Raw genomic sequence first — 21,682 nt, 5'->3', positions numbered from 1 at the left:
AAGCTGGAAAACATGAATCCGAAAGGCCGAGAAACCAGGAGGTGAATAAACAGAACCCTCCTTGTAAGTCCCAGCAGCCAGCGCAGGCCTCTCTTTTTCACCGTTTTCAAGGTCTGCTCCTGTCTCTTTCTCATTGCCCAGGGTTCAGAGCCTGGGACGGAGCGAGACTCACCCCTGCGGCGCCTCCTGTTGGCCGTCCTGGGAATTAGCTGTTTTGACCCGGAGCGCCCTCTGCAGGCTGGTGCCTCACTGCCGCTGGCCCCTGTGTCCCTCCTGGACCCGGTGCCCCTTGTCCTCTGGCGCTGCTCCCTGGCAGTACACCCGCTCTCTGGGTCTCCCCACCCACTATCCCCACCTCATCTGAGTGGCTACTGCCAGTCACCGTCTAGCCCCCTTTCGCTGGGGCTGACTGCAGTGTACAAGCCACTCATCACAGGCAAGGGGGGTTTGGACCTGCTGCCTCTGCCTACCCCTGGGCTGCACCTCTGCAGTCCCAGTACCTTTCCAGCCTTTCCTTTCAAAACAGGTATCCTGTGCTCATCTGGCTATGGGTGCTTGGTATCCCAGCCCAGGAATGTAAACTATAGATCTGAACTGAGCGGCGCGTCTGTGAAGGAACACAGATGTCACTCCAGCGTTCGCTTCCAAACCTGCTGTTCCAGCCCTGCCTCTCTGGGGTAGCAGCCAAGTTGAAGGTGGGTGGAATTTCCTATTCCAGGTGTGGGGCGTTTAGGAGGTGTCTGCTGTTTGTCACTGCAGAGTCTGAGCCTCCCGAATAGGAATGAAATATTCCCTCACCAAGCAAGCGTTATCACGGGCCTGTTTGGTAAGTGAAGGACAGAGAGATGAACTGACCAGCCCAAGGTCAGGCCAGGAGCTTGTGACATTGCTGGAAACTGAACCAAGACCTGGTCAGCAGGTCAGTGCTGTCACCATCCTCTGTTGGGACTGAGAGGTAAGACCCATTAGGGCCACACCCTAGATATGTCTACATTGCAGTGTAAGGCCAGGGTTAGTAGAACTTGAGTGAGCAGATCCTGGGTTTGTTACCCTGGGACTTGAGCGTCTACACTTACTTGTAACCCCTTGAGCTTGAGTTTGAACCCTGGGCTTACAGTGCAGTGTGGACATACTAGAACCTGATCCCAACCCCCCTGTTTCTGTTAAGGTCACTGAGTGCTGGAACCGGGCTGGCAGAACCACAGTAGGTGGGTAACAGCCTAAGCTTGGGCTAGTGGGGATTTGTTTCCTAGGGATTTTAAATGACTTGTGTTTATAACTAGGCCTGGTGGATGCTGATTTTTATAATTTTGACATAATGATCTGTAAGCTTTATTTAAAAGATTTTTATCAATTCTAAATGTTCACAGCTGTGCAAAATTATGGGTTTTAAACCTTTTAAAAATGTTTAGGTAAATGCTCGCAGTTGGGGAGGAAGTGGGGGTCGGACAATCATTAATGACAATAGATGTTGAGATTTAAACAGTTAAGGCTTTATAACCTTTAAAACACAAATTTCAACACCTCATGTCAAAACATACAAGGGAAATACACGTCAAACAAACCCTACTCAGTTCTCAAGCAGCATTTTCCTTACTTTGCCTGTCTGTGAAGCTCGATAATTGTGGCTGGAAATATTTTGTCGTCAGTTTGTGCACGTGCGCCCCCACCAAATAGCTTTTGTAAAACCCTGGAATTTTTCAGTTAAAACTGAAAACAAATGGCAATCTGTGTAATAAGCATTCAGCCAGAAACTCAGCCAGCCAGACTCCTACAGAAACTGCTTCCCAATTCTCCATTGTTCACTGTAATTGGTGGCTTCAGGAGGGGCCTGGGATTTTAACACCTGCCAAAGAAGAAATTGATTTCAGCTGCTTTTCTGTTGAGGACTGTGGTATTTCACCACTTCCAACCTGTTGTGTTGTCGCCCCTCCTGCTTTCCTTATCCAGCTCTTTGGTTGTGAGACACGTTGTATCTACACCCCAGCAGCTGCACAGCTCCCATCTGCTGTTTCCTGACAGTTAACTGACCATGCCCTGAAGCAGGGAGCCTCCAACTGCCTGTTCAGTTCGGCAGATGCAGGTGTCATGGGGGTTGTTCTTAGACCCCGTTGGTTATGGGGGGGGGGAGAATAACGCCTGCCTCAGACTCTCACAACTCACCCATGTTGGCGCCGCCCCAGCAGTGCGGGATTCATCTGCTGATCTCTGGCCTGTACGCTCGTGTCCCTCCTGCCCACCCACCAGACACACACACAGCCCTATAGACTCACAGCCCTGAAGGCCAGAAGGGCCCAGCACGATCATCCAGTGTGATCTCCTGCACGTCACAGGCCACAGAACCTCACCCACCCACTGCTGTAACAGACCCTGAACCTCTGGCTGAGTCACTAACGTCCTCACATCATGGTTTAAAAATGTCAAGTGACAGAGAATCCACCATTTACACTAGTTCAATCCTGCAAGTGATCCGTGCCCCATGCTGCAGAGGAAGATGAAACCTCCCCAGGGTCTCTGCCAAGCTGAGCTGGGGGAAAATTCCTTCCTGCCCCCAAATATGGCGACCAGTTAGACCCTGAGCATGTGGGCGAGACCCACCAGACAGACGCCTGGGAAAGAATTCTCTGTAGTAACTCAGAGCTCTCCCCAGCTCGTGTCCCATCACGGGTCATTGGAGATATTTGCTAATAGGAGTCATGGCTGCACACAGTATTCCAGGTGAGGTCTCACCAGTGCTATAAGAATGGCCATACTGGGTCAGACCAAAGTTTTCATCTAGCCCAGTATCCTGTCTTCCGACAGTGGCCAATGCGAGGTGCCCCAGAGGGAGTGAACCTAACAGGTAATGATCAAGTGATCTCTCTCCTGCCATCCATCTCCATCCACCCTCTGACAAACAGAGTCAAGGGATACCATTACTTACCCATCGTGGCTAATAGACATTAATGGACTTAACCTCCATGAATTTATCCAGTTCTCTATTAAATGCTGTTATAGTCCTAGCCTTCACAACCTCCTCAGGCAAGGAGTTCTATGGGTTGACTGTGCGCTGCGTGAAGAAGAACTTCCTTTTATTTGTTTTAAACCTGCTGCCTATTAATTTCATTTGCTGTCCCCTAGTTCTTGTATTATGGGAACAAGTAAATAACTTTTCCTTATCCACTTTCTCAACATCACTCATGATTTTATATACCTCTATCATATCCCCTTAGTCTCCTCTTTTCCAAGCTGAAAAGTCCCAGCCTCTTTAATCTCTCCTCATATGGGACCTTCTCCAAACCCCTAATCATTTTAGTTGCCCTTTTCTGAACCTTTTCTAGTGCTAGAATATCTTTTTTGAGGTGAGGAGACCACATCTGTACACAGTATTCGAGATGTGGGCATACCATGGATTTATATAAGGGCAATAATATATTGTCAGTCTTATTTTCTATCCTCTTTTTAATGATTCCTAACATCCTTTTTGCTTTTTTGACCCCCTCTGCACACTGCATGGACATCTTCAGATTTGGGTGATGGTAGCGTTTACCAAGCCAAGATCAGAGAAAAGCTGTAACCTTGGGAGTTTAATACAAGCCTGAAGCGGCCTGTATTAATTTTTTTAAAAATCCTTGTGGGCCCCCACCTTCTGCACTTAAAGTGCCAGAGTGGGGAATCAGCCTTGACACCTGCCAAAACAAAACACTCCAGGGCACTGGCAATTCACCCCCTGGGCATAGAGCAAGAGAGAATAAACCACCTGTGGCAGATGTTTATCTCCAAGCCTGGGTCTACACACTGTGGTGCTGAAAGGAGCCATATAGATGTTCCTGCCCTGAAGCTCGGTGAGAAGGGCAGGTCTCCCCCTGTTTAGCACCATAGCACAAGCCTGAGACTCGCTGCCGTGGGTGTTTTGCAGTGTAGATGTACCCTGAGTGCCTGGAACCTGCCCACTTTGCAGCGACGGTGCAGGCGAAATCATCTCGGAACTGTTAGCGATTAACTTCAAGAACTCCTGGAAGGTGGGTGAGGGCCCATAGGAATGGAGAAGGGCGAACGTTGGACCCACCTTTAAAAAGGGGAAGAAAGAGGAACCAGGGAATTATAGACCTGTCAGTCTAACTTCGATCCCTGGAAAGGGACTAGAACAAATGATTAAACAATCAGTGTGCAAGCCCCTAGCCTAGAGGATAACAGGGTAATAAGTCAGAGCCAACATGGATTGGTTAGTACAATTTTTTTCTTGACTAACCCAACCTTATTTCCTTCTTTTAACAGGGTCACTGGCCTAGTGGAGAAGCAGGAGACGTGATATATCTTGATTTTAGTAAAGCCTTTGACCTAGTCCCACGTGACATTCTCACAAGCAAACTGAGGAATGTGATCTAGATGAAATGACTATAAGGTGGGTGCACAACTGGTTGAAAGACTGTACCCAGAGTAGTTATCAGTGGTTTGCTGTCCACCTGAGAGGATGTATCTAGTAGGATGTAGCAGGGGTCAGTTGTAGGTCAGGTGCTAGTCATTATTTTCATTAATTACCTGGATAATGGAGTGGAGCGAATGCTTATAAAATGGGAGGCTGATACGAAGCCGGGAGGGGTTGCAAGCAAGTTGGAGGACAAGATTAGAATTCAAAGTGACCGTGATAAATTGGCCTGAAATCAGCAAGATGAAATTCAGTAAGGACAAGTACAAAGTGTTACACGTAAGAAGGAAAAAAATAAATGGACAATTACACACTGGGGAATAACTGGCCAGGTGATCGTGGTGGGGAAAAGGATCTGGGGGTTCTAGTGGATCAAAAACTTGAATGTGAGACAACAATGTGATGCAGTTTCAAAAAAAGGCTTTGATATCATTCCGGGGTGCATGAACACGAGTGCCGTGTGGAAGACAGAGGAGGTCATTGTCCAGCTCTGTTCGGTGCTGGTGAGACCTCATCTGGGGTACAGTGCCCAGTTCTGGACATTAAGAAAGATGTGGACAATTTGGAGAGAGTTCAGAGGAAAGCAACGAAAGTGATAAAAGGTTTAGAATGGTGTCCCTAGCCTCTGTTTGTCAGAGGGTGGATGGAGATGGATGGCAGGAGAGAGATCACTTGATCGTTGCCTGTTAGGTTCACTCCCTCTGGGGCACCTGGCATTGGCCAGTGTCGGAGGACAGGATACTGGGCTAGATGGACCTTTGGTCTGACCCAGTATGGCCGTTCTGATGTTCTTATGACTTATGGGGAAAGGATGAAAGAACTGGACGTGTTTAGTCGTGAGAAGAGAAGGCTGAGGGGGGGACCTGATAACATCCCTTAATGTATTTGCAGGCTGTTATCAAAAGGACTGTGATCAATTGTTCTTCACGGCCACTGATGGCAGGACAAGAAGTAATGGGCTGAATCTGGAGCAAGGGAGATTTAGGTGAGATATTAGGAAAAAATATAACTCAGAGGGGAGTTAAGCTCTGGAACAGGCTTCCAGGGGAGGGTGTGGAATCCCCGTCACCGGAGGTGTTTAAGACCAGGTTGGACAAACACCCGTCCGGGATGGTCTAGGTTTACTTGGTCGTGCTCAGCGCAGGGGGCTGGACTTGATGACCTGTGAGGTCCCTTCCCACCCGACATTTTTCGGATCCTTTGATTTGATGAACTGGCTCTTTGAGGCGCTCGGGGCAATTTGCCTCCTTGGATTTTTTGCTTTTAAGCACTGTCAATCTGAAATATTTGACAGAAAATGCCGTCAGGCCCGGTTCTGGCAGCCGTTCCACCCTGGCTCAGTAAATGCACAGCACCATGTACCAATGGCTCCAAAGCTAAAGCCTCCAAGGCCCATCGATGTGAAAGTCTCAAGTTCAATTAAAGGTCTCACTCCCCCAATCCCACCTGAAAACGTCTGGGAGAAAGGAAACCAGGTCCATGGAGTGAGAGGTGAAAGTTTAGCATTTAAGAACTGTGATTGTAACGAAGGTCAAGTCAGCCGCCCCTTCCTCACTGAACCAGCACAAGCCTTTCAGCAGAAGTGCCTCAGCTGAGCTCCATTGTGTGTCACATGACGTATCTCACTCACAATCAGCTGTTACTTTAGTGGTTGTATTATTACTGTGGGGTCTAGAGGCCCTAACTGAGACCAGGACCCCACTGAGCTGGGCACAGAACAGACACACACACACACACACACACAGAGGCACGGAGCTTGCAAGTGAAATGCACCAGAAAGAAAGGGGCAGGTGGGAAACTGAGTCACAGAGCAGGGGCTTGCCCAAGGTCACCTAGGAAAGCAGTGGCAGAGCTGCAAACAGAATTGCTCTCTCCTGAGACCCAGCATGGAGCATGGCACCTTCACTACTTAGGGTGACCAGATGTCCTGATTTTATAGGCACAGTCCTGATTTTGGGGGCTTTTTCTTATATAGGTTCCTATTACCCTCCCCGCCCCCCCAGCCTCTGTCACGATTTTTCACACTTGCTGTCTGGTCACCCTATTGCTGCTAGACCATCCTGTCCCGCAGGAGTTCATGGGTGTTGAAGGTGATAGAAGCAGGAAGGGGGCATCCTGTCTGCTCCAGCCAGAACGGCAGGGGAGCTGCGAAGGAGGCTGCTCAACCCAAGCCAGGGAGAGAGAGGAGGATGGGCCTTGCCTCTGCTTTTAGCTCCCCCTTCCTTTAACCCCTGGAGTTCTGACAGGAAGAAGGGACAAGGGGGGGGGGGGGAGGAGTACAAGCCCAGGCAGGGGGGAGCACAAGGCCTGAAGACACCAGTGGGTCTCTCTTATTCAAGTCCCCTCCTGCCCTTTGTGTGGTTAGATTGTGAGCTCTTTGGGCCAGGGACTGTCTGCACAACGGGGCCCTGATCTCGCTAGGGTAGTGACTGTCTCTCCCTGTGTGTGTCTGGGCAGCGCCCGGCACAACGGGGCCCTGATCTCAGCTGGGGCAGGGACTGTCTCTCCCTGTGTGTCTGCAGCGCCCAGCACAATGGAGCTCCAGTCTTGGTTGGTGCCCTGTGACACTTCTGCAAGAGAAGTAGCTAATAATATTAACCGTAGGTGCATTGGCACAGAGTACATGGGAGACTCTCAGAAGATACGGTGATGAGATAGAACTTGCAGCACTAAGGGCTGGAATGAGGGAGACAGACAAGAGCCATCTGCATTCCCAGGTGTCTGTGCAAAGTCTCACTCACCCTGCCCAGCAGCCCGCAGCACTGAAGCTGAGGTGGAACAGAAATGCCACGTGTCCCCTGAGTTAAAGGCCTGGTGCCAGTGGAGGTCACATTCTTTAATGCCTTAAAAGTAGCCGTGTGGTGGGTGTAAGTGAAGTTTGGGAATTTGGTGGCCCAGAGGCCAGTAGCTGGAGCAGGAGAATGTGCAGCGCTGGCCCATTGCTCTTACTTACTAACCCCTTGTGTGGGGAACCCTGTGCACCCCATTACATTAAGGGTTCCTGTATCAGCCAGGAGATCTCTCTGATCAGTGGGTGTGTCCTAAACCCCACTGAACTAATCACAATTTTTTAATCGTGTTTAATTATTTGAGTTAATCACGTGAGTTAACTGCAATTAATCGACAGCCTGATTTTGGGCATTAAAATCTATGACTCTCTGAAGGAGGGGTGGGGACTGTTGGGTATTTGAGGATATTAAGGCTGGTTGAAGCCACGACCGTGGGTCTCACATGGTGACGGATGCACTGAAAACACCTTGATGGACACAGTGAGAGGCATTGTCTGTTGCATTTGGCACATGGTATGTTATGACGGCTTTAAAGGAGAAGTGCGTAATTAAAATAACCCACCCTGAGTGACCGTCTCTGTTCCTTCCTGGTAGGTGGAGACACAGCAGTCTTGGTGCTGATTGTCCAGAAAATGGCAGGAGAGAGCGCTGAAGCAACAAGCGATACCAGTAAATACTAAATACTTTGGTCTTAATTAAAAGGGCGCCTGCAGTGTGATTGGCAGAGGGTGGGTGGGTTGCCTCCTTTATTTTATGAGGGATGAAGACAGGAAACAAGGAGTTTTTGTTGCTCTTTGGTTCATGCTTGTTTTTTATGTTAGCAATTTGGGTGTTTTCTACCCTGAAGGACTCTATGGCCAACAGGAGAACTGGTGGAGTGAAAGGCTGAAAATCTGGAATACTGTGTGCGCCCCGTCTCGGAAAGGATATTGTAGAACTAGAGGGGTTCTGAGAGAGGTGACGAGAAAGATCAAGGGCCTGGGAAAACTCTCCTGTGAAGAGAGCTTGACAAGACGGAGATTGTTACCTTGGAGAGGAGACGGGTACAAGGGACAGGATAATGGATGGGATAGAGAAGGTAGATCCGTGTCTAGCACAAGCACAAAGGGGACAGTCAATGGGATGGAAAGGTGGGAACGTCAAAACTGATCAGTGGAAACAGTTTTTCACACACTGGGTAATTAGATGGTGGAACTCGCTGCTAGGTGACATCAGCTGATGACGTTGAGGTCAAGAACTTAGGAAAATTCCAAGAGGGATTGGAGATTTCTGTGGAGAGCAGGAAGAGCCAGAATTGTTCTAATGCTGACAAAAATGCTGTCAAAGAAATTATCCCCTTACCAGCCACTAGAGAGGGACATGGCACACAATTTGTAAATGCGTTGCCATGCTCTCTAATAATAGAATCATAGACTCTCAGGGTTGGAAGGGACCTCAGGAGGTCATCTAGTCCAACCCCCTGCTCAAAGCAAGACCAAGCCCAATGAAATCATCCCAGCCAGGGCTTTGTCAAGACGGACCTTAAAAATATCTAAGGATGGAGATTCCACCACCTCACTAGATAACCCATTTCAGTGCTTCACCACCCTCCTAGGGAAGTAGTGTTTCCTAATATCCAACCTAAACCTCCCCCACTGCAACTTGAGACCATTACTCCTTGATCTGACATCTAGTACCACTGAGAACAGTCTAGATCCAGCCTCTTTGGAACCCCCCTTCCGGTAGTTGAAAGCAGCTATCAAATCCCTCCTCACTCTTCTCTTCTGCAGACTAAATAATTCCAGTTCCCTCAGCCTCTCCTCATAAGTCATGTGCTCCAGCCCCCTAATCATTTTTTGTTGCCCTTCGCTAGAGTCTTTTTCCAATTTTTCCACATCCTTCTTGTAGTGTGGGGCCCAAAACTGAACACAGTACTCCAGATGAGGCCTCACCAATGCCGAATGGAGGGGACTGATCACGTCCCTCAATCTGCTGGCAATGCCCCTACTTATACAGCCCAAAATGCCGTTAGCTTTCTTGGCAACAAAGGACACAATCTAATCCGCTTGGAGCCCCTCAACCAGGCCAAGATTTGGGTCACTCTGGAATGTGGGATGGGGTGGGGAGGGGAAGCAGTGATGGACACATTCAAAAGGCCTGGGCTTCGGACACAGCACTGGGCCCTGCATAGAGGGGACTGTATGATCTGACCTTAAATGACAGTTTCTTTTCCTTTCTGGTAGGTGGAGGGGTGACTGGTGCAATGCTGCCGGGTCTGGGAACAGTGGAAGACAGGGGAAGAGATGTTGGTAAATAATTATATTATTTGTTAGGTACAATATGGTAACATCGAGAGACAGCAGCTGAGTTCCATTGCGTGCTGCACAGACACAGGGAGAGACAGTCCCTGCCCCAGCAGAGATCAGGGCCCCCTTGTGCCGGGTGCTGCACAGACACAACAAGAGACAATCCCTTAAGGTGCTGTTCCTTTAGCTCGAGTGATAGTGGCTTGTGCCTTTAAATCCAGAAATCAGGAGTTCAGTTTCTGCTGTTGATGATTTTATGCCCTTTCTAAAGGCAAGTCCTGAGATATCCTGGTAGCCCCCAAAGTAGCCGCGGTAACTCTGGGCAACCATGAAAATCTCTTTCCCAATCAACCAGCTCATGGTGGCAAGGTCCCTGATCTAGCAATCTGGAAAGTAAGAAGGTCCTTCAAAGCCGGTGACCAGAGCTCAGTGACATTTTTGAACCTGTTTGTTTGGTTTTTTTTTTTAACTGAAAACCAAAAAAAAGTTGTTCGGCTTTTTCATTTTTGGTGGAAACAAAGGTGTTTCTTGCTTTTTCTTTTTTCGTGGCTCTTTTGGTGACATTTTTATTGAAAATACATTTTTAAGTTGTTTGGGAAAGTTGTAAACGTAAGAGCTGCCACACCGGGTCAGAGCAGGGTCAGCCTAGCCCCGTCTCCCATCTGCTACAGTGGCCACTAGCAGAGCTTCGGGGAGGGGACAGGGCAGGGGAATTACTGAGCGATCCACCCCTGCCTTGGCTCCTGGCAGTCAGAGGAGCAGGGGTCGTGTCCCTGCCCACCTTGGCTAATGGCCATCGATGGACCTGTCCTCCAGGAACTTAGCGCATTCTGGTTGGGAACCTAGTTATTTTTGGCCATCACCACATCCCGTGGCAGGTGGACTATGCGCTGTGTGAAAAAGTATTTCCTCTTGTTTGTATTAACCCTGCTTCTTGCTAATTTCATCCGGTGACCCCTGGTGTTTGTGTTGTGGGACGGGTAAATAACACTTTTCTGTTCACTTGTTCCACACTGTTCATTGTTTTATAGACCTCTGTCCTATCCCCCCTTAGTCGTCTCTTCTCTAAGAAGAACGGCCCTAATCTTTGTCGTCTCTCCTCGTATGGAGGCTGTTCCATGCCCTTGATCATCATCAACTAGATTTATCCACTCGTGGAAGCACTTAGCAAAACGTGACCGTTTTCACACTCTGGCAGCATTTGCTGTTGATACGTTTGCCCACCTTCATCTGTTTTCATGTCATTTTTTTTTATTTTGCAGATTTCAGCCTAAAATGCATTAAAGATAAACGGATCCCAATTACCGTTACTGTCATCATCACAGCTTTGATCATCACCGTAATTGCACTGGCGGGTGAGTGAAGGGTCATTACTAACCCGGCTGATTCTCATTCCCTTGTCACTGATTCTTCATTGACTGCTTGTCCTAGCCCCAAGGTCACGGTGCCCACTTGCGTTTCCCACGGCCTCTTCTCACCTTGTCTTTGCCCTGGTCTGACTCCTCCATTGAAGCACATTCCCCTTTTCAGAGGGGAAATCTCTCTCCAGACCCTTTTCCCCCAAAGAGGAAGGGACCAACCCCGTTCCCTGCCCCCTCGGAAGCAGCCCCACTAGATCCCAGGCCTGGGTAGCGGTGTAGGGATGCAGTGGGTGGGTCTCCCTATCCCACTCCCTGTGTCATCCAACGCCCAGTCTCACCTTAAAAGTCTCTCATGGCTTTGGGAGCATTTCTGAATTTCTTTTCCATGCCAAAGCTCCTCCATAAAACTCACGTGACACAGAGAATCTGTCGTGCTGAACGGATTTTTCCCGTTCCTGGCTGGGTGTCGCTGGCACAGCGGAAAGGGGTGTGTTGGGGTGTGTGCGCCCTGCCCCCAGGAACCGAAGAGCCCCCGGGATTCCTTAGAGAAGACACGTGCGGTAGGGAGTGTGCGGTGACAGCTGTCAGTGCTGGAGTGAGGGGCTGGCTGCTTGGCCTCACTGGGAAAACAGACCTTCACAAGGAAATGGCTACAGGGAGGAACCCGCTGTAGGGGTCGGGTTGGCTGCGTGGAGAGTGGGAGACTCTGGGCTGGATCCTTAGACCACTTGACACCACTCTGGGGACTCAAGGTGGATGCAAAGAGCCCTCTGAGAATCCCCCCAATTCAGGGGGCCTCCCCAGCTGGCATATGAGATTGGCACCCAGAGTGTAGGGGATGGGTTGGGGTTGTGGCCAGAGCATGCTGCATTACAGCTGTTCTGTGCTTCCCAGGTGGCCTGAGAAGCAGAGGGTAAGTTAGAGCAGCCTCAGGGTTGCTCTAAGTCACACCAGGGGAAGGTCAGGGCCCTGAATGGCAGCAATACAGGCAGCGCAAAGCCAGCATCTCTTTGACATGTGCCAGCCATCCACCCGTGCTGTTTTGCTACAGAGCATGTGCCAGCATTTCAGCCCATAGTTAATGCGTCTGTGCATTGGGAAATCACATGGCTGGTAAAAGTTTCCATTGACCCGAACTGAAATGGTTTCTGGCTTTTCAGTTCATGAAAACTTTTGACTTTTCTCCCTGACTCAGGAAGGGAAAATTCTCTGAAACCTCGAACGTTTTTGCAGGATATTGGGAAAACCACTTCCCTCATCCCTCTTGTTAGGCTCCTTTGCCCTCAGTTTTAGTGGCTGCTTCGCTCTCCTGAGTGGAAGGCCTTGGCGAGTGTGTGTGACAGGCCGGCTTTGGGCCCAGCCACAGAGAACCTGAGTTGTTCTAGCCCCACCTAGGGGCTCTTGGCTTCGATATTACGGGTCTCGCTCTTTGCTCTGGAGGGCCCCAGTTCTAGCCCCAGTGTGTCAACTGTCCAGTGTGCACTGAGGACGATACGTCCAGGGAGAGTCCATGAAATGCACCCACCCCTCCCATTTTTCACGCCTTGCACCACGGAGGCGCATTTGAATGGGCTGCCCGTCCCTGGCAGAATGGGCCACCGCAGACGACAGTGCTGGAAGTTAAGATGGCTGATGGGCCCATTTGGATGCGCGGGTACCGTAGGTCATGACGCCATCTTAGCACCACCCCGTCCTCCCCAGCCACCCCATGGAAATGGCGGCCGTACAACCAGGATGGGGGCTCTCTCCGGGGAGCAGGGGCTCTGACAAAGGTTTGGGGGTCATGGGGCATAATCCGCTGACCACAGCGTCCCACTGGGAGCTTGTGTTCAAGAGGAGCTAATGCGATCCTGGGATGTATAACCAGGGGAATCTCCCGTAGGAGCCAAGAGGTTATTTTACTTCTGGATTTGGCCCTGCTGCGACCGCTGCTGGAATCCGTGTCCAGTTCTAGTGCCCACAGTTCAGGAAGGATGTTGATAAATTGGAGAGGGGTCAGAGTGGAGCCACAAGAAGGATTAAAACCTGCTTGATGTGATAGACTCAAAGAGCTCCATCTGTTTACAAGAGAAGGTTAAAGGGTGATCCTAGGGTGATGGGTTTGGTCACAGAGACCCCCTTGGGACTGTCACCTGATGTGCTGAAATTACCTCGGAGCCCGTTTCCCCTGCCAGCTTGGGCCTCCAGACCCCTGCCTTGTTGAGCCAGACACGCTAACCTGCTGCAACCCAGACCCAGGTCTGGTCCACGCTCCCACAGATGCAGACTTTTAACCAAAAACGGCTCAGCAAGTGCTCCTGTCTCCAGCACTCAGCTCCCAATGGGATCTGAACCCCAAATAAATCTGTTTTACTCTGTATAAAGCTTATATAGGCTAAACTTATAAATTGTCCAGCCTCTGTAATACCGATATAGAGAGAGATGCACAGCTGTTTGCTCCCGCAGGTATTAATAATTTATTCTGGGTTAATTAATAAACAAAAGTGATTTTATTAAGTATAAATTAGGATTTAAGTTGTTTCAAGTAATAATATGCAAAACAAAATAAAGTTACCAAGCAAAATAAAACAAAACACGCAAGTCTAAGCCTAATACAGTAAGAAACTGAATACAGGTAAATCTCACCCTCAGAGATGTTCCAATAAGCTTCTTTCACAGACTAGACTCCTTCCTAGTCTGGGCCCGATCCTTTCCCTGGTACAATCCTTGTTAGTTGCAGCAGACATCTTAGGTGAAAAGCCGGGGATTCCTCATGACTGGGCTCCCTTTGTTCTGTTCCACCCCCTTTTATAGCTTTGGACAAGGTGGGAATCCTTTGTCTCACTGGGTCCCCACCCCTCCTTCTAAATGGAAAGCACCAGGTTTAAGATGGATTCCAGTACCAGGTGACATGGTCACATGTCCTGTGAGCCCCCCTCCATTCCTCCAGGACTGGCCAGTACCTATGCAGTGGAGGCTTGCAAGTAAACAGTCATCCACAATCAATTGTCCTAGCTAATGGGAGCCATCAAGATTCCAAGCCACCATTAATGGCCCACACTTTGCATAATTACAATAGGACTTCAGAGTAATACTTCCTATTTCTAGTTTCAGATACAAGAATGATACATTTATACAAATAGGATGACCACACTCAGTAGATTATAAGCTTTGTAATGATACCTTACAAGAGACCTTTTTCATAATGTAACTGGAATATGCTTTATATTTACACTCATAAACATATTTCGTGCAACCTCAGACCCCGTCTGTAACTACTTACATGGGGAACAAATATTTAACAATATTAGTCTGCTCTTCAGACTAACGCGATCCAGTGGCTGGAAGTTGAAGCTGGACAAACTCAGACTGGGAATAAGGCAGCAGCGAGCGTTAGTCACCCTCAGAACGATTTACCAAGGGGCGCGGTGGATTCTCCATCGCTGATGGTTTTTAAATCACGATGGGATGATGATGATGTAAAAGCTCCGCTCCAGGGATTATTTGGGGGCAGTTCTAAGACCTGTGTGATGCAGGAGGTCAGACAAGATGATCACAATGCCTTGGGATCTCTGCAAAATGACAACCCAGGCCTGAGCCGTGTGGGTCTTAGTGCCATCTCTGGCCGGCATTCCCACGCAGAGACAGACACCAGGGATAGGCCCATCTCTCACCAACATGCTACTTGCTTATTTTCAGACAAGAAGCCTCCCCACTGCTCCCCCTGCCCACCCTATGTCACTTCTGCGTGCCCGGACCGCTGGGTGGGATACCAAGGTAAATGCTTCTACTTCTCAGAGACTGAAGAGAACTGGAACAACAGCCAGAGCCACTGCTCTTCCCTCAACGCCTCCCTGGCTTCCATTGATTCCCTGCCGGAGCTGGTAAGGAAGAGACACGAACCTTCATAACCACAGCTAGGGACATGCCAGAGCCTGGCGCCCCCCGAAGGCCTAAGGCAGCTCCTAGATTCAAGGAGCTAGTTGTAAAATGGAAATTCAGGGGCAGGATTTGACTTTTTTTAATAGAAAAAAGTTGATTTCCCCCCCCCCAAAATTTTTTCATTTCCTTTTTAACTTCAAATGTCATTTCCGTTTGGGATTCTTTTAAACTCCAAAAATCTCATTTTTCAAAAATTTGGGTTCCCTCCCTTTTTCCACATAGTTTTGTACTGGAAAAAAGAGGGAAAATAAAAAGCATGGGGAAGAAGTGTGGAAACCCGCCTTTAAAGGAAAAAAACAACAACTATTTCCCAAACTTTTGCCAGCCTCTGAAAAAGAAAGGAAAATTTTCATCTCAACAGTGTATGCCTCGTTTTTATCTATCTATATCTATGTAATTTAGCCAGTAATAAAGACAAGTAAAGAGTCCTTCAGCTAGGAAGGAAAAATCAAATGCATGAAGGCAAAATAGGGAATACCTGGCTTGGCAGTAGTGCTGCTGAAAAGGGTCTGGGGGTTACAGTGGAACACAAATTAAATATGACTCGACAATGTGATGCAGCTGAGAAAAAGGCTAATCTCATCCCGGGGTGTATAAACAGGAGTATTGTACATAAGACATGGGAGGTGATTGTCCCGCTGTACTTGGCACTGGTGAGGTCTCAGCTGGATGCTGTGCCCAGTTCTGGGTGTCTCACTGTAGGAAAGACGTGGACAATTTGGAGAGAGTCCAGAGAGAGCAACAAAAGCGATCGAAGGTTGAGAGGACCTGACTTATGAGCAAAGGTTTAAAAAAACTGGGTGTGTTTAGTCTTGAGAAAAGAAGACTGAGCGGGGACCCGATAACAGTCTTCCAGTATGTTAAGGGCTTTTATAAAGAGGACACTGATCAGTTGTTCTCCGTGTCCACCAAAGGCAGGACAAGCAGTAATGGGCTTAATTTGCAGCAAGGGAGATGTAGGTTCAATATTAGGAAAAAATTTCTAACTCTCACAGTAGTTAAGCTCTGGAACAAGCTTCCAAGGGTGGGGGGGAATCCCTGTTATTGGGGGTTTTAAAGAGCAGGTTGGACAAACACCCGTCAGGGACGGTTTAGGTTTATTTTGTCCTGCCTGAGCACGGGGGGCTGAACTTGATGAGCTCTTGAGGTCCCTTCCAGCCCTGCATTTCTATGATTCCCCAAAGTTGGGAAACTGTAAGAAAATGGGAGGAAACCCCCCCTGGTATGAAATAAGGGGGGAGTATTGGGTGGGTTCAATAAATTTTCCTGTGGGGGGGGGGGAATCTTGGATGAACCCCTTTGCCCTGTGTAGTTTGACTGGCAGCTCTTTGGGCGAGGGACCAGCTCTCTGTGTGTGCAGCACCCAGCGCGTGGGGGCCCTGATCCCCGTGAAGGCGGCTGTAACACAGCTAAGGATATAATGTGTGTGTTCTTATCCACAGGATTTCATGCTGCGCTATAAAGGGATCCCTGACCACTGGATTGGCCTCTGGAGGGAACAAGGCGAGGGCCAGCCCTGGAAGTGGACCTACGATACCATATTCAACAACCTGTGCGTCCCTTTTCCTCATTTGCTTTCTCTGTAATACGGCACAGAGAAATGCAACAAAAACCCTGGGCTGGGTGGAGAACTGGGATTGGAAGCGAGACCTCAGGATCTTAAAAGCCTGATCCTCTACTGCCTGAGCTACAGGGCTAGTTCTGGGGAAGTTGCACCTGTAGGAGACCTGTAGACCTCTTCCATAGCGTAGGCACCAGAGGAGGACAGAGAGCCCCACTTGGTTAACGGTGGATGACACCAGTGGGACTGGTTGGAAAAATTCCAACTAAAAGTTTTCCCTTATGGAAAATCTGGTTGTGTTGAAAGCAAAATTTCCTGCAGGGAAAGGTAAATTTGGATGAGATTTTTCCATTGCGGAACTTGACTCAAATGTTTATTTTCAGTCAACCCAGAATGAAACATTTTCATTTTGGTTTGCCTGTGGGGCTGCTGCAGCACATCATGGGAATTGTAGTTCTGGGTCATTCCGGTCTCATTTGTCCCTGGTCTTTGACCCGACAATATCACCCATGATGCACTGCAGTGTCTCACTCATGGGTGTTCTTATGTGGTATTTTGGCGGTAAAAAGACACTGCAGTGCATCATGGGAGATGTAGTCCAGTTGGGAATCAGGACTTATAGGAGAGAACAGGGGTGGAAGAACCAGGAACTACAATTCCCATGAGGCTTGGCATCAGCCTCACAGTCTGTCTAATGAAAATGTTTCATTTTGGGTAGACCTACATTTGGGGGGGGGGGGGTGAAGAGAATTTCTTTTCTGTGGAAAATCTAAATATTTTGACTTTTTGTCCTAAAACATGAGCATTTCACTCGGGATGGAAATTCCATTGTATTCCACCTCTGTACACACATTCCCCCGCACCCAATGATGCACAAGCACATCCCATCGTTTGTGCACAGTGACACCCCACCGAGGGGGAATCACTATGGCTACGGGATGCAGCAGCAGATGTGGCAGCTCAGTGGGGGAGCAGGTCGGTAGCCGCGTTAGGGCCTTGCTGAGCACAGCTGGGCTCTGGCTGCCTGGGGCAGAAGGGGAGGCAGATGAAATGGATGGGAAGTGTGAGGAGGGCTTGGGAGACCCAGGGGGAGAACATAATGGGTGAGGGGGTAGGTGGGACAGCAAAAGGATTGTGCGAAAGAGGGGAAGTTGCTGGAAGAGGCGAGTCTGGAGGGAAGGCGGGAGGACAGGTCCATCAATGGCTATTAACCATGATGGTCAGGGAAGCAACCCCATGCTCTGAGTGTCCCTAGCTCTGATTGCCAGAAGCTGGGAGTGGCCAACAGGGGATGCATCACTTGATAATTGCCCCGTTCTGTTCATTCCCTCTGAGGCACCTGGCACTGGCCACTGTCAGCAGACAGGATACTGGGCTAGATGGACCATTGGTCTGACCCAGCACGGCCGTTCTTATGAGGTTTGCTTACCCTGAGGTATTGCCTGATTTCCAGTCTAGCTGCACTAAGGGGTCCAGTTCTGGTCACCTGTATTCAAGAAAGACGCACTCAGACTGGAACAGGTGCAGGGAAGTACAGCTAGGATGCTCGTGGGAATGGAGAGTCTCTCTTATCCAAGGAGACTGAAAGAGCTTGGCTGGTTGAGCCTAGCAAGAGGAGAGGGTCTCTCATTGCTCTGTAAATACCTCGGGGGTAGACACCTGGGCGGGGAGGAGCTACTGAAGCTACAGGACAATGTTGGCACAAGATCACACAGGGATAAACTGGTCAGGAATTAATCTGGGGCTGGAAATTAGCAGGTTTCTGCCCATCAGAGGAGGGAGGTTCTGAAGCAGCCGCCCCATCGGAGCCGTGGGGCGAACCCCCTAACTAGATAGAACACGGAGCCTGAGAAGTCTGTGAACAGGACAATATACCGGGGTTGCCTGCCATAGCAGGGGGCTGGACGCAGTGACCCAGGAGCTCCCTTCCAGGCCTCTGTCCCCTCACACACTGGAAAGACCCTGCAAGAAACTTCACAACCTCTGTTTCCTGTTCTCTGTGAGCCTGATTTTCAGGCGCTCAGCGTCCATTGTGACATTGATAGGTAGAAGTGACTAGCTCAGGGTTGATTAGTAGCAAAGCCTGGTTGAGAACCCAGTTCTCCAGCGTCGTACAGCACTGAACCACATCGCTTCTCCGTACGTGAGCAGGAACGGGAGCCGACTGCATCTGATAACCCCACACCGCTTCTCATTGCAGGTTTCAGGTCAGAGGGGAAGGGCACTGCACCTACCTGGATGAAAATGGGGTCAGCAGCTCCAGGTGCTACTCAGAGAGACATTTCATCTGCAGCCGGCCGGACGATTGCTCTAGAAGGAAGCCAAGCGCTGCAGGAGGGGACACAATGTCTAAGATCACGTAAAGGGCCAATGCAGCCTCTTCAGTGGATGCAGAACTTACACATTCATCATCTCTTGTGCAGCATCCGACCTCTGCAACCATTTCTCCCTCCAGATCCCGGCTGGAAACCATCATTACAAAGCTTACTGTATGAACTCCACTGCACAATAACACCATTGCCATGGTACTGCTGAACAGGTGATTTAGAGGTTTAAATCTAATATTCCATTAATACCTAAAGTGAATAAGTTATTTAGATTATGAAGAATCTCTGCTTTCATTTAAAAATGCTTATATTTGTAGCTTGCTTGGTTATGAATATACCCTGGCAAATCAAAGAGAGCCTGAGTCAGCAGAGCGCTTGAAACAATAACTCAGAAAAGTGCCCCAGCTAATTAATTAACATGTTAACTCTGGAACTTAGTGATGACACTAACATCTTTCTTTCTTTTCCTGGTGAGGGTCGTGTCAGCAGCATGGAGAGTAGGGAGGACTAGACCTCCCTTTCCTCCACAACAGACTCCAGCTCCTCCTGGGGGATTCCCAAGCATTTCCAGGCCAGCCAGAAGATATAATCCCTCCAGCGTATTCTGGGTTGGCCTCGGGGCCTCCTCCCAGTGGTACATGTTCAGTAGAGTTCCAAAGGAAGCCTTGCAGGGGGCATCCGTATTAGGTGCCCAAACCCCCTCAGCTGGCTCCTCTGAATCTGGCGGTGTAGCAGCAGCTCCTCCCCTGTCTCAGAGTAAGCCAAGCCACCCTGCAGAGAAACCCCATTTCCTCCACTTGTGCTGCCAATCTTGTCCTTTCTGTCAGGGCCGGCTTCAGGAAGTGCAGGGCCCAATTCAAATAGTTTCGACGGGGCCCCAGCAGGGATGACTCACCCAGCAGTGCTCTGGGTCTTCGTCAGCACTTCGGCGGCAGGTCCTTCACTCGCTCCAGGTCTTCGGCCGCATTGAAGGACATGGTCCCGATCTCCCAGCCAGAGTGCCAGGAGGAGCACGGCAAAACCCCCAGCCCTGATCCCCCAACTGGAGTGACAGGCAGAGCGTGTTGAACACCCCGGCCCCAACCCGCTGGCCAGAGCCCCAGGAGTAGCATGGTGAAACCTCCGACCCCAATCCATGGGCTGGAGCGGCAGGCGGAGCGCGGCAAAACCCCCAGCCCTGATCCCCCAACTGGAGTGACAGGCAGAGCGCGGTGATCCCCCAACTGGAGTGACAGGCAGAGCGTGTTGAACACCGCGGCCCCAACCCGCTGGCCAGAGCCCCAGGAGTAGCATGGTGAAACCTCCGACCCCAATCCATGGGCTGGAGCGGCAGGCGGAGCGTGGCGAAACCCCCGGCCCCGATCCCCCGGGGGATCAGAGCCAGGGGGTTCACTGCGCTCCTCCTGGCGCTCTGGCCAGGGGATCGGGGCCGGGGGTTTCGTTGTGCTCTGCCCACAGCTTCAGTCAGGGGAGCGGGGCCGGGGCTGTTGCCACGCTCCTCCAAGGGCTCTGGTCGGGGGATCGGGGCTATGGGTTTTGCTGCGCAGCGCCTGCCTCTCCAGTTGGGGGATTGGGGCCGGGGGTTTCTCTGCGCTCTTCCCAGCACTCCAGCTGGGGGAGCGAGGCCGAGGGTTTCATCACCAAAATGCCGCCGAAGACCCAGAGCAAGTGAAGGACCCGCCACCGAGTGAGTAAAACTTAAAAAGGCGCCTAAATTAGGTGCTCTTCTAGGCACGGGCGCGGGACCCTCTTAGGCGTGGGGCCCGATTCGAGGGAATCGCCTAAAGCCGGCCCTGCTTTCAGTGATTACCCAAAGTTCATGGCCATATTTGAGGATGGAGACATAGATTAAACTGTAAACCGAGAGCTTCGTCCGAGAACCCAGCTCCTGTTTCACCACCACGGATCGGCACAACAGCCGCATAACTGCCGCTGCTGCCCCCATCCGCCGGTAGATCTCCCGCTCCCATTTACCATCACCAAGCGGTGATTGGTTGACAGCTCTGCCCCTCTCTGCACCCGGGTGTCCAGAACATATGGCCTTCCTCTGAGGATCGTTACCTTGTCGTGGTGGAGGGGCTTGCGTGTTCCGATGAACCCCAGGGCTATGGCGTCTGGAGCCTTGTGCTCCTGGCAGGGTCACCCTAGACGAACAGGTCTGGGGGGAGGTTCCAAACTAAAAACGATCCTGCGCAAGATGCTCATGAAAGCCCCAAAAATGAGCACGGAAACCTCGCCTGGATAAGGAATATTGGACCCAGCCCTGAAGCCAGGCCTGGGGGTGGTGTTAGGTGAGTGTCTGATGGCCAGGCAACACAGTAAAAAGCGTGGGAAACCAGTGTGGAAACCCGCTTTTGAAGGAAAAAGGTTTTTTTTTCCCCTTTTTCCCAAACTTTTGCCAGCCTCTGAACAGGAGTGTTGTATGTAAGACATGGGAGGTGATTGTCCCGCTCTACTTGGCACTGGTGAGGTCTCAGCTGGATGCTGTGCCCAGTTCTGGGTGTCTCACTTTAGGAAAGACGTGGACAATTTGGAGAGAGTCCCGAGAGAGCAACAAAAGTGATCAAAGGTTTGAGAGAACCTGAGCTATCAGCAGGGGCGGCTCTAGAAAGTAGGCTGCCCCAAGCAGCGCGGAGCGCTGCGCCGCCCTTCCCCGGTCCCGCGGCGGGTCCCCTCTTCCCGCGGCTCTGGTTGAGCTCCTGCCGGCATGCCTGCGGCAGGTCCACCTGAGCCCGGGACGAGCGGACCTGCCACAGTCATGCCTGCGGGAGCTCAACCGGAGCCGCGGGAAGACGGGACCCGCCGCAGTCATGCCTGCGGCAGGTCCGCTCGTCCCGGGCTCCGGTGGACCTGCCGCAGGCATGCCGGCGGGAGCTCCACCGGAGCCAAATGCCGCCCCCCCGGGAAACGGCCGCCCCAGGTGCCTGCTTGGCGCGCTGGGGTCTAGAGCCGCCCCTGGCTATCAGCAAAGGTTTAAAAAAACTGGGCGTGTTTAGTCTTGAGAAAAGAAGACTGAGCGGGGACCCGATA

General features: G+C 50.4%; 1 pseudogene; it reads left to right on the top strand.

The window, feature by feature from the left end:
- The first annotated feature begins 535 nt into the window (after positions 1 to 535).
- LOC120392413 lies at positions 536 to 16,890 on the top strand (annotated as a pseudogene).
- Positions 16,891 to 21,682: the final 4,792 nt, after the last annotated feature.

The sequence above is a fragment of the Mauremys reevesii genome, unplaced genomic scaffold (assembly GCF_016161935.1).
Source record: "Mauremys reevesii isolate NIE-2019 unplaced genomic scaffold, ASM1616193v1 Contig1, whole genome shotgun sequence".
NCBI lineage: Eukaryota > Metazoa > Chordata > Testudines > Geoemydidae > Mauremys > Mauremys reevesii.
Note: the sequence above shows the minus strand (reverse complement) of the source record. Positions and strands in the feature narration are given on the sequence as shown.